Source organism: Ochotona curzoniae, unplaced genomic scaffold (genome assembly GCF_017591425.1).
Source record: "Ochotona curzoniae isolate NIBS_2020 unplaced genomic scaffold, NIBS_Ocur_1.0 contig_3432, whole genome shotgun sequence".
NCBI classification, from domain to species: domain Eukaryota; kingdom Metazoa; phylum Chordata; class Mammalia; order Lagomorpha; family Ochotonidae; genus Ochotona; species Ochotona curzoniae.
In genome coordinates this window covers 20524761-20533108 of record NW_024465859.1, presented here as the reverse complement: position 1 = coordinate 20533108, position 8348 = coordinate 20524761, and the positions used below count along the sequence as shown (strand labels likewise).

Genomic DNA, 8348 nt, shown 5'->3' with positions numbered 1-8348 from the left:
AAAGGAGGAGGGGGAAGCACTCCTCACAGGGTCTCTGGGACTCAAACTCACACACATAAAGTACCTGGGATCCTGACTGTCACATGTGGGCTGCACATGTGTTAGCTCTTACTATTGCTAAGTAACCTATGGGCATTGTATCAGTCTGGTTTGCATCACTATAACGAAACACCTGAGGTTGGTTAACTTTATAAAAACAAGAGGTTTATTTAGCTCACAGTTTGGGATGCTGAGAGTCCAACCAACAGGTGCAGCCACAGGTTCAGGCTGATGAACCTTGCCTGGGCCCCTCCTGGTCAGGGTGGCAATGGCAGGGGCATGTGTAGGAGGAGAGATTGTCCAGAATCCAGAGTGGGGGGGTGGAGGGAAGTGGCTTTAGGGGCCAGGCTCAGGCTTTATAACAACCTGCACTGGCTTGGCAAGTATTCCCTCCCCAAGGCAGCATCGCAATGATCCCAGACCTCCTCAGCACAAGACCTTGGCTCCCACCACACCACCTTGGAGACCATGCCTCCAAATGAGAGCGTGTAGAAGTGGGCTGGCACATGCTATTTGTTCTCAACTCCGATCTGTCTCATGATTCTGGGAGGTAGAGTAAGGACTGCAGGGATCATGAAGTTATCTCCTCCCTGGGTCTCACACCAACCCACACTGATCTGGTTTTGAGTCTTGAGTATGTAAGCTTCTTCATGCCTCCTGACTCTCTGACCTTGACCATGACATGGAGCAGGCAGTGAAGATTAAAGAAAACAACACAGCAGCACTCAGAACTCATGTCCCAGAGATCTGTGAGCATGCTGGATCACGACAGGCTTCTGAGGAGGTGACGTTTGAGCTGAGATTCAAAAGCTGGTAAGGAGAGAGCCAGGCTAAGACCTGGAATGAGGGGAGATTTTTACACAACACATAGAACAAGTGCAAAGGGCCCGGAACCTTCTCGGAAGATGACAAGGAAGTCCAGGGCAGCAGAGGGTCCTTGTGTGTGAGAGAATGGCCAAGGACCTACATCTAGGATGACCAGAAAAGGCAATTAAGTCCCCTACTGGCCAGAAATTCGGAGCTCAGTCCTTGGGATAGACAAGAGCAGCTGAGGATGTCCTGTGTGTGTGTGCGCCCACAGCTGACTCATGTCCCTGAGTCAGGGACCCAAGGGCCTCTTTGGAGACTTCTGCTGAGCCAGTCCTCAACTTGCCCCAGAAGAAGCTTCAGCCTAGCCACCTTCATCTGTGAGCCACTGGCCCAGGAAGCATTCTGGAGAGAGAAAGATGAAGACTTCAGGGTCCAGTGCGGTAAGAGAGAGGTTGGGGAGAGGCAGGGCCGAGAGCACCCTGGGGCCCATCACAAAGGCCTCCTGGGAAACCAGGAAAATGCCAGCCTCCTGGGAAGGCTTAATGAGGCTGCTCCTGCCTCATGGAGGGAGGCATACAGGACGCAGGTGTTGCTATTTTCTGGCACAATTATCCAGAATGAAGGCGGGAGCATGGGTGGCCGCGTCTGCCTGCGTGTGTGTGTGCGCTGTGTAGAGTGACACATCTGTGTGTCACCTCCCATGGGAGAGGAATCGGCCCTGCTGGTTGGTACAAGCCTCCGGTCGCTGTCTGTGTGTCTCTGTGTCTTGTCTTGCCCATCTCACAGTACCCATGCGTAGGGTTGAATCTGCTGTAGACAGGTGGTGCTCATGTGGCTGTATGCATGGAGGTCTACATGTGCACATGTGTGTTTACACGGCTCTAAAGCTGCAGCCTTCTAGGGTGGGTAGCCTTACCTCCATGCCTGTCAGCTCAGCTGTTACACAGCTGCAGGGCCCCATCCCAGCGGCCACACCTCATTTGTCCTCAGTGTGGATCTTGGTCCTTGAAGGCTCAGTCTCCTAGGGAATGTGCCTTGGGCCAGCCTCTCTGAACCGGGCAGTTGCGTGGCTACATCCCAGGCTACATCAATGTAGGAACTTCCTACTGTGGAATCCAGGAGGCACAGCTGCATCCCTGTCCGGGCCAGTGACGTGGGCTGCCCAGCCAGGCCTGGCCTGGGGCCATCCAGCCTGCTGTGTTGTGGAAGAGCCATGGGTAAGCACTGGGAAGAGTTCCCATCCCCCCATGCCTGTGTATCCTCTAAACAGCTGGGGCTCAAGGGAGAGAGGAAGAGGAAGTGAGGCCCCTCCAAGCTGAGCTCAGGGAAGCTTTATCAGCCCAGGTCAGAGTAGGCCCAAAGGATATGAGCCCTTGGGGAGTCTCTCTAGTTATTGACAAGGAGTGATGATGGGTTTCTATGGAAATGCTACACAGGTTATACCTGTAGGACTCATGACCAGGCTCTTGTGTGACATGAACTGAGCTTTTGGTCTGAGTCAGACCTTGAACTTGAGCTGGAAGGAATCAGTTAACAGCAACAACAACAGCCTGCATCTGCCTAGACCTTCGGTCACACCTCCCAGCATACTATAGCTCTGCTGAATCATACTTCAGGCCCTCTTCTGGGCCCACCTGCTCTGCCATGATTCTTGTGGTTGGCTCTTTCTCCCCAGTCAGGTCGTGGCTTAGATGGTCCCCTGCCTGGAGACGCCTTCCTTATCCACCCACACTGCCCCATGTTGATCATTGTCTGCCACACCATGCTTCATCGTGTGCATAGGCACATGTCATTGTCGCATCGCCATGTCATCCTCTGGGACACTGGCCCTGGGACAAGGGGTGGGCCTTTGTCATTCTAGGAGAGCCTCCTGAGGCCAGGACCAATGTCAGCATGCTGTCTGTGGTCAATAAATGTATGTGACCAGCAGAAAAAATTCATTCAAATGCTACCTATGTACCGTGTTCCATCATCTCATTCCAAGCTCCCAATGACCCGGAAGCCAAGCATGACTGCTCTTAGGATCCCTACCTTATTGATATTCACTTCCCAGATAGCCACAGCATCCAGGACTGGGCCATATTGCAGCTAGGAGCCAGGAGCTTTATCCAGGTCTCCTGTAATGGAAACTGACCACCAGGGAGCCTACAGCCACTTATGGAAAAGAAAGAAGCTGTATTTCTTTGGAGGTCTCAACTGGGATCACCCCCAAAAGGCTGAGTCCCTGCCGATTGTCTTTTATCTGGAGCCTTTATGGTAAAAGCAGGAACAAGTGAGCAAGGGTACAGAAGTGAATATGCACTGCTTAGCCTAGCCTTGAGCTCTCACAATTTTGGAACTTTCTGAGCTGTTACAATTCCTGGTATTTCCTATCTGTTTTGGTGGCATATTATCTCAGCCAACCAGCTGTACCGACCTTGTCCCTTCATGACTCAGAGCAAGCTCCGACATGGCCTTCATGTAAGCCATTCCCTGCGTGGCCCATGTGCAAGGCTGTTCTTTGTCTCACAAGCCTCCTTTGTGCCTCATCTTCCGTGTGGGTGCAGGAACCAGGGCACTTGGGCCATCCTCTGTTGCTTTCCAGAAAGCTGGATTGGAGGTGAAGCAGCCAGGACTTGAACCAGCACCCATAGTAGGATGCTGGCATTGCTGGCAGCAGCTAAACTCACAATGCTATGCTGCAGACTGCAACAACCGGGCTTTTTACCCAGCTCTGGCTGATCCTAACACTGCTCTGAGCAGGAGACAAGATGGGAAGGAAAGGTTTGTGGCCCAGGAGATGGACAGATAGACACCTCTTTTTATTTTCAGCTATTTTTTTTAAAAAAAGCACTTAAGAACTTTGTGAAAATCAACCATCAGGACTGGTACTGTGGTGTGGTGCGGGAAAGCCACTCCCTGTAGCACCAGTATCCTATATGGGTGCTGGTTCCATGTCCTGGGTGCTCCACTTCTTCTTAGTCTTTGTCTTCATCTTCTTTTACGATTTATGTATTTTTATTGGAAAGGCAGCTCAGATTTATGGAGAGAAGGAATGACAGAAAGATCTTCCATCCTCTGGTTCACTCCCCAAGTTGCCACAATGGCGAGAGCTGAGCTTATCTGATCTGAAGTCAGGAGCCTTGCAGGGAGCTAGACAAGAAGTGGAGCAGCTGGAACTTGAACCTGTGCCCAAGTATGTCCTTGGTGCATGTAAGACAAGGACTTTAGCCACTAGGTTGCCACTCTGGGCCCCTGGCTGCCCCACTTTTAATTCACCTTCCTGCCAATGGCCTGGGAAAAGCAGTGAAAGATGACCGAACTGTTTAACCCTGGCTACCCTGGCTGGACTAGGTTTAGGTTTAAGCAGGAGAACATGTCAGGTGGCTGGGACTGGCTGGCTCCAGACAGCCTGGCTCACAAGTGTGATAGGAGGCTAGGGATGCCAGTCAGGGTCTGGGCAAGCCTTGTGGTGGATGCAGCTGGTTAGCTCAGGCTGCCTGGCAGGCTGCTGGACTCTGAGACAAGAAGCAGCTAGCTCTCCTGCAGAAGCTCTCCTGCTAGATGCAAGCAGCTAGCTCTCCTGCAGAAGCCAACCAGTGTCCCTTCTGCCACCTTCCATCCCCCCAGGAGAGTTCATGATCCATCTCGATTCAGTAGGTGACAGAAGAGACTTTTCATATGAAGCATGGCACTAGTTTGGTTTCAGTCCACCCCCCCACCTTGCTTCTGATGCAAAAAGGCATGCACCGGTCTGGCGCTATGGCTCAGTGGCTAACTCCTCACCTTGTAAGCACCAGGATCCTACACGGGAGCCAGTTCATGTCTCGGCTGCTCTACTTTCCATCCAGCTCCCTGCTTGTGGCCTGGGAAAGCAGTAGAGGATGGCCCAAAGCCTTGGGACCCTGCACCCATGTGGGAGACCCAGAAGAAGCTCCTGGCTCCTGGCTTCAGATCAGCGCAGCTCTGGCCATTGAGGCTGCTTGGGGAGTGAATAACAGATGGAAGACCTTCCTCTCTGTCTCTCTTCCTCTCTGTATATCCAACTTTCCAATAAAAATAAACCCTTTTTTTTTTAAAAAAAAAAAAGAATTCTTCAAAAAAAATCAGTCATTTCAGATATTTCTAAGGGCAACTGGGAACCCTGATACTAGGGAAATAGTTGAAATGAAATGACATTCATTCATTCATTTGTTCACTCAAACACCACCCTTGGGCTAACAATCTACTCCCAAGTTGATCTTGCCCTTCCACCTCCCACCCCAGGAGTCAGGACTTTGCATCAACATCCTCCACTGGACAGAAACAGTTCACAAAGATGCTCATCACACCCTGCTAGCAGATTTCCTCTGTGACCTTGGAGCATACACTGCTATCTGCTTATTGCCACCTCCCCCAGTAAGATGCCACCTCTTTGGGACCCAGCCTTGTTTTGTGCCCGGGTTGTAACTACGGCTTTTCCTGAACTGTCTGGCATGTGGCAGGTGCTCAATTAACATCTGGGAGCACCCAGGTGCACACCCCAGTGTAGTGGCTCTGGGTGGGGACACATTTTAAATCTTTACCAATAGGGTTCCCACCTGGGGTAGAGGGACCCCTCCTTAACAGCAGTGTGGTCTCAAACAAGCAGCTCACCCTCTCTGGGCTGCTATTTGGCACACATACAACAAGCTGCTGGGACTCCATCAGGCACACAGGCTTGCCAGATGTCCCTTTGAACATCCATCTTTGCGGGGAAGAATATGATGTTTGGGAGGTAGACGGCTCCTGCATAAGGTCACCATGTTGCAAGTAGATTTGGGGCCAGGTAGCCCTCAAATTCAAGCTCACCTCATAATGATTCCAAATGCAGTGTTCTCTCTGCTTCCTTCCCCAGGAGGACTTGAAGGAGGCTGACCAGGCTGGCACTGCCCAGTGGTGGGCCCTATTTCACCCTCTCCCCACTACTGGTGGCTGGGCTCCCACAGCCTCAGAACGCTGGAAAGAACAGCCAGTTTCTCTAGATGCCAGCCAGCCACAAGATTAAGCCTTATTTTTCCCCAGTAGGGACCAGCAGGGGTTCATTGCCTTTTAAAAGGACAATGTCAGCGGTGAGCATATGCTTCAAGTTCTGTTTCCTCTTCCACAGCTCCATCTACACAAAGGTTGCTGGAAGAGAACAGCTTTGCTTCTGCACACTGGCCCTGCTTGCAGCTGGAGGGTCAGCTTGCCAATGAGGTGGGGAGGCAGCAGCCGAGTCAGGTGAGAACCCTGTCTTCCACCTGCTCTGACTCCCCTGACCAATGGGCTGCGAGCTGGGTTTGGTTGCACCTGATGGGCCAGAGGGCCCCTAGGTTGTACCCCAGACCTTGGAAACAGCAGGCCATTGGGGACCTTCCCTCTGGGGGGGGTCTGGCATGGGGACAGCATAGACTCCTATTGGGGTTGTGGTCTGTCACGATCTTTACATAGCTTTTTGGTTTGAAATTATTGAAGACTCACACTGAGGTACCAACATGGTTCAGAGGGTTCCTGCGTGCCCTTCTCCCAGCTTTCCCCCAAAGATACCTTCTCCACTGACCCAAGACACTGTCAGAATCAGGAAGCTAGCATGGATGCAGTGCTGTGTCTCATTGACTAACATATTTGAAAGGCAGAATGGCGGAGAGAGGGGGAGAGACAGAGAGAATCTTCTACCTGTTAAATTCACTCCCTAAATGTCCACAATGGCTGGGACTGGTCAAGCTGAAGCCAGAAACCAATAACCAGGTCTCCTGTAGGGGCCCAAGTATTTCTTTCTTTAGATTTATGTATTTATTTGAAAGAGAGTTGAGAGAGAGAGAGAGAATGACTTCAGTGGCCAGAGTTGGGTTGTTTTGAAGCCAGAAGCTTCATTCAGGATTCCCACAGGGATACAGGAACCCAAGCACTTGGATCACCCTCTGCAGCTTTCCCAAGTCATTGGCAGGCAACTGCATCAGAAGTGGAGCATCTGGAACACAACCCAGGGGATGGAGGTACTATAAGCAAAAGCTTTATCCACAGTGCCCTGCCACAGGAGGTCATTCTCTGCTGTCTTCCTAGGCCATTAACAGGCAGCTGGATCAGAAGCAGAACAGCTAGGACTGGGACTAGCACTCACGTGAGATGAGTGTCTCAGGCAGAAGCTTAAGCAGCTGCACCAGAACAGTGGCCCCTAAAACCATCCTTGCTCTGTAGTTCTCTGGAAGTCTGAGTCTGTTTGTCGCTACCAGAACTAACACCTGAAGCCGCCAACTTGTAGGGATCGGGGTGGTTTCATTCACAGGTTTGGAGACTCACATCAGAGATCCGATGGCTCCTTCTGGGTGGGTGTCCAACAAGGGTGCCCACGATAGGATCCATGAGACAAGAGGATCATACAGAGAAAGGAGGCAAAGAGTCGCTCGGCCCAAACGTGGGCTTCTATGCCAGTGGTCCCGCGAGAACTCCCACAAACCGGTGATGCAAGAACCTCATCCAGTGCAGGCTCCACCCCACCCAGTCACGTCACTCTGGGGACCACACCTTTACTATGGGGGTATTGGAAGACCACCCAGCCCCCACTTTCCCTGGTGCTGGAAGTCTGCAAGCCACATTGTTGTTAACACTTCCCCATAGTGGAGATCTGCTGGGCACTGGTGGGGTTTGCAACCCTGGGCTTCATGGACTGAATATTCAGAAAGGTTTTGCATTGCTGTTTCTACACACACACACACACACACACACACGCATGCACTGTATCTCTTTCTCTCTAAAATTCCTGTGCTTTGAGTATTGGCGCTCTCATATCCATTTTCTAGTTTTCTTACTGATTTCCGGGATGTACTCTGTGCATGCTCTGGAGTGCAAGTTCCCCAGCTTTACCTCATTCCCGCCCGCAGAGTTGTTCCTGCTATTATGTTTTTCCCCAGGAGCGCTCTGTTCCCTGCGTTCCTCTGTGATGGCGTCATGTTCTTTGCTCGCGGATGCACGCTCTTCTGTCATCTCCTTGGATTGGGAGGGTTTTGTTTTCCTGGTGATTCCACTGTATGATTTAGAGCAATCATAAATACGTCACACTGCTTGCATTCCCTGTGTTCAGCTGAGGCCTCGGTGCTCACATTGGAGACATTTCTGGGGTGTCCCATGGCTCTTTGTAATCTGGTCTTCAAGAAGAACCAGGCCCACGGAGGAGATGGTGAGCCTAGAAGAGAAGACGCCCACTTTCCATTTTGCAGTGGGATGTGTCCCTGCTCAGGTTTCTCGCTCCAGGTTCCCGCTAATGCAGACCCAGATACTAACTCCGGTGGTTGGGTCCCTGCCACTCAGGTGGTGCACCTTGATTGAGTTTCTGGCTCAGAGCTTTGGCCTTAGCTCAAGCCAATCCCAGCCCCAGCTGTTGTAGGCGTTTAGGAAGTGAGTGAACAAAAGGGAACTTTGTGTGTTTCCATGTGTGCATGCATGTATGTGTTTGTCTGCCTCTCAAAGAAACGAAAAATTGCAATAAAATTTAAAACAGTAGCCAGTCCCAAGTGAGCCTG

General features: G+C 51.4%; 1 long non-coding RNA gene across 1 annotated transcript; it reads left to right on the top strand.

Moving 5' to 3' along the window:
- Window positions 1–1255: 1255 nt before the first annotated feature.
- LOC121156548 lies at window positions 1256–7895 on the top strand. The gene is made up of 3 exons (XR_005883877.1): window positions 1256–1289; window positions 5957–6069; window positions 7115–7895. It is a non-coding gene; the product is annotated as an uncharacterized LOC121156548 (long non-coding RNA).
- The last annotated feature ends 453 nt before the right edge of the window (window positions 7896–8348 follow it).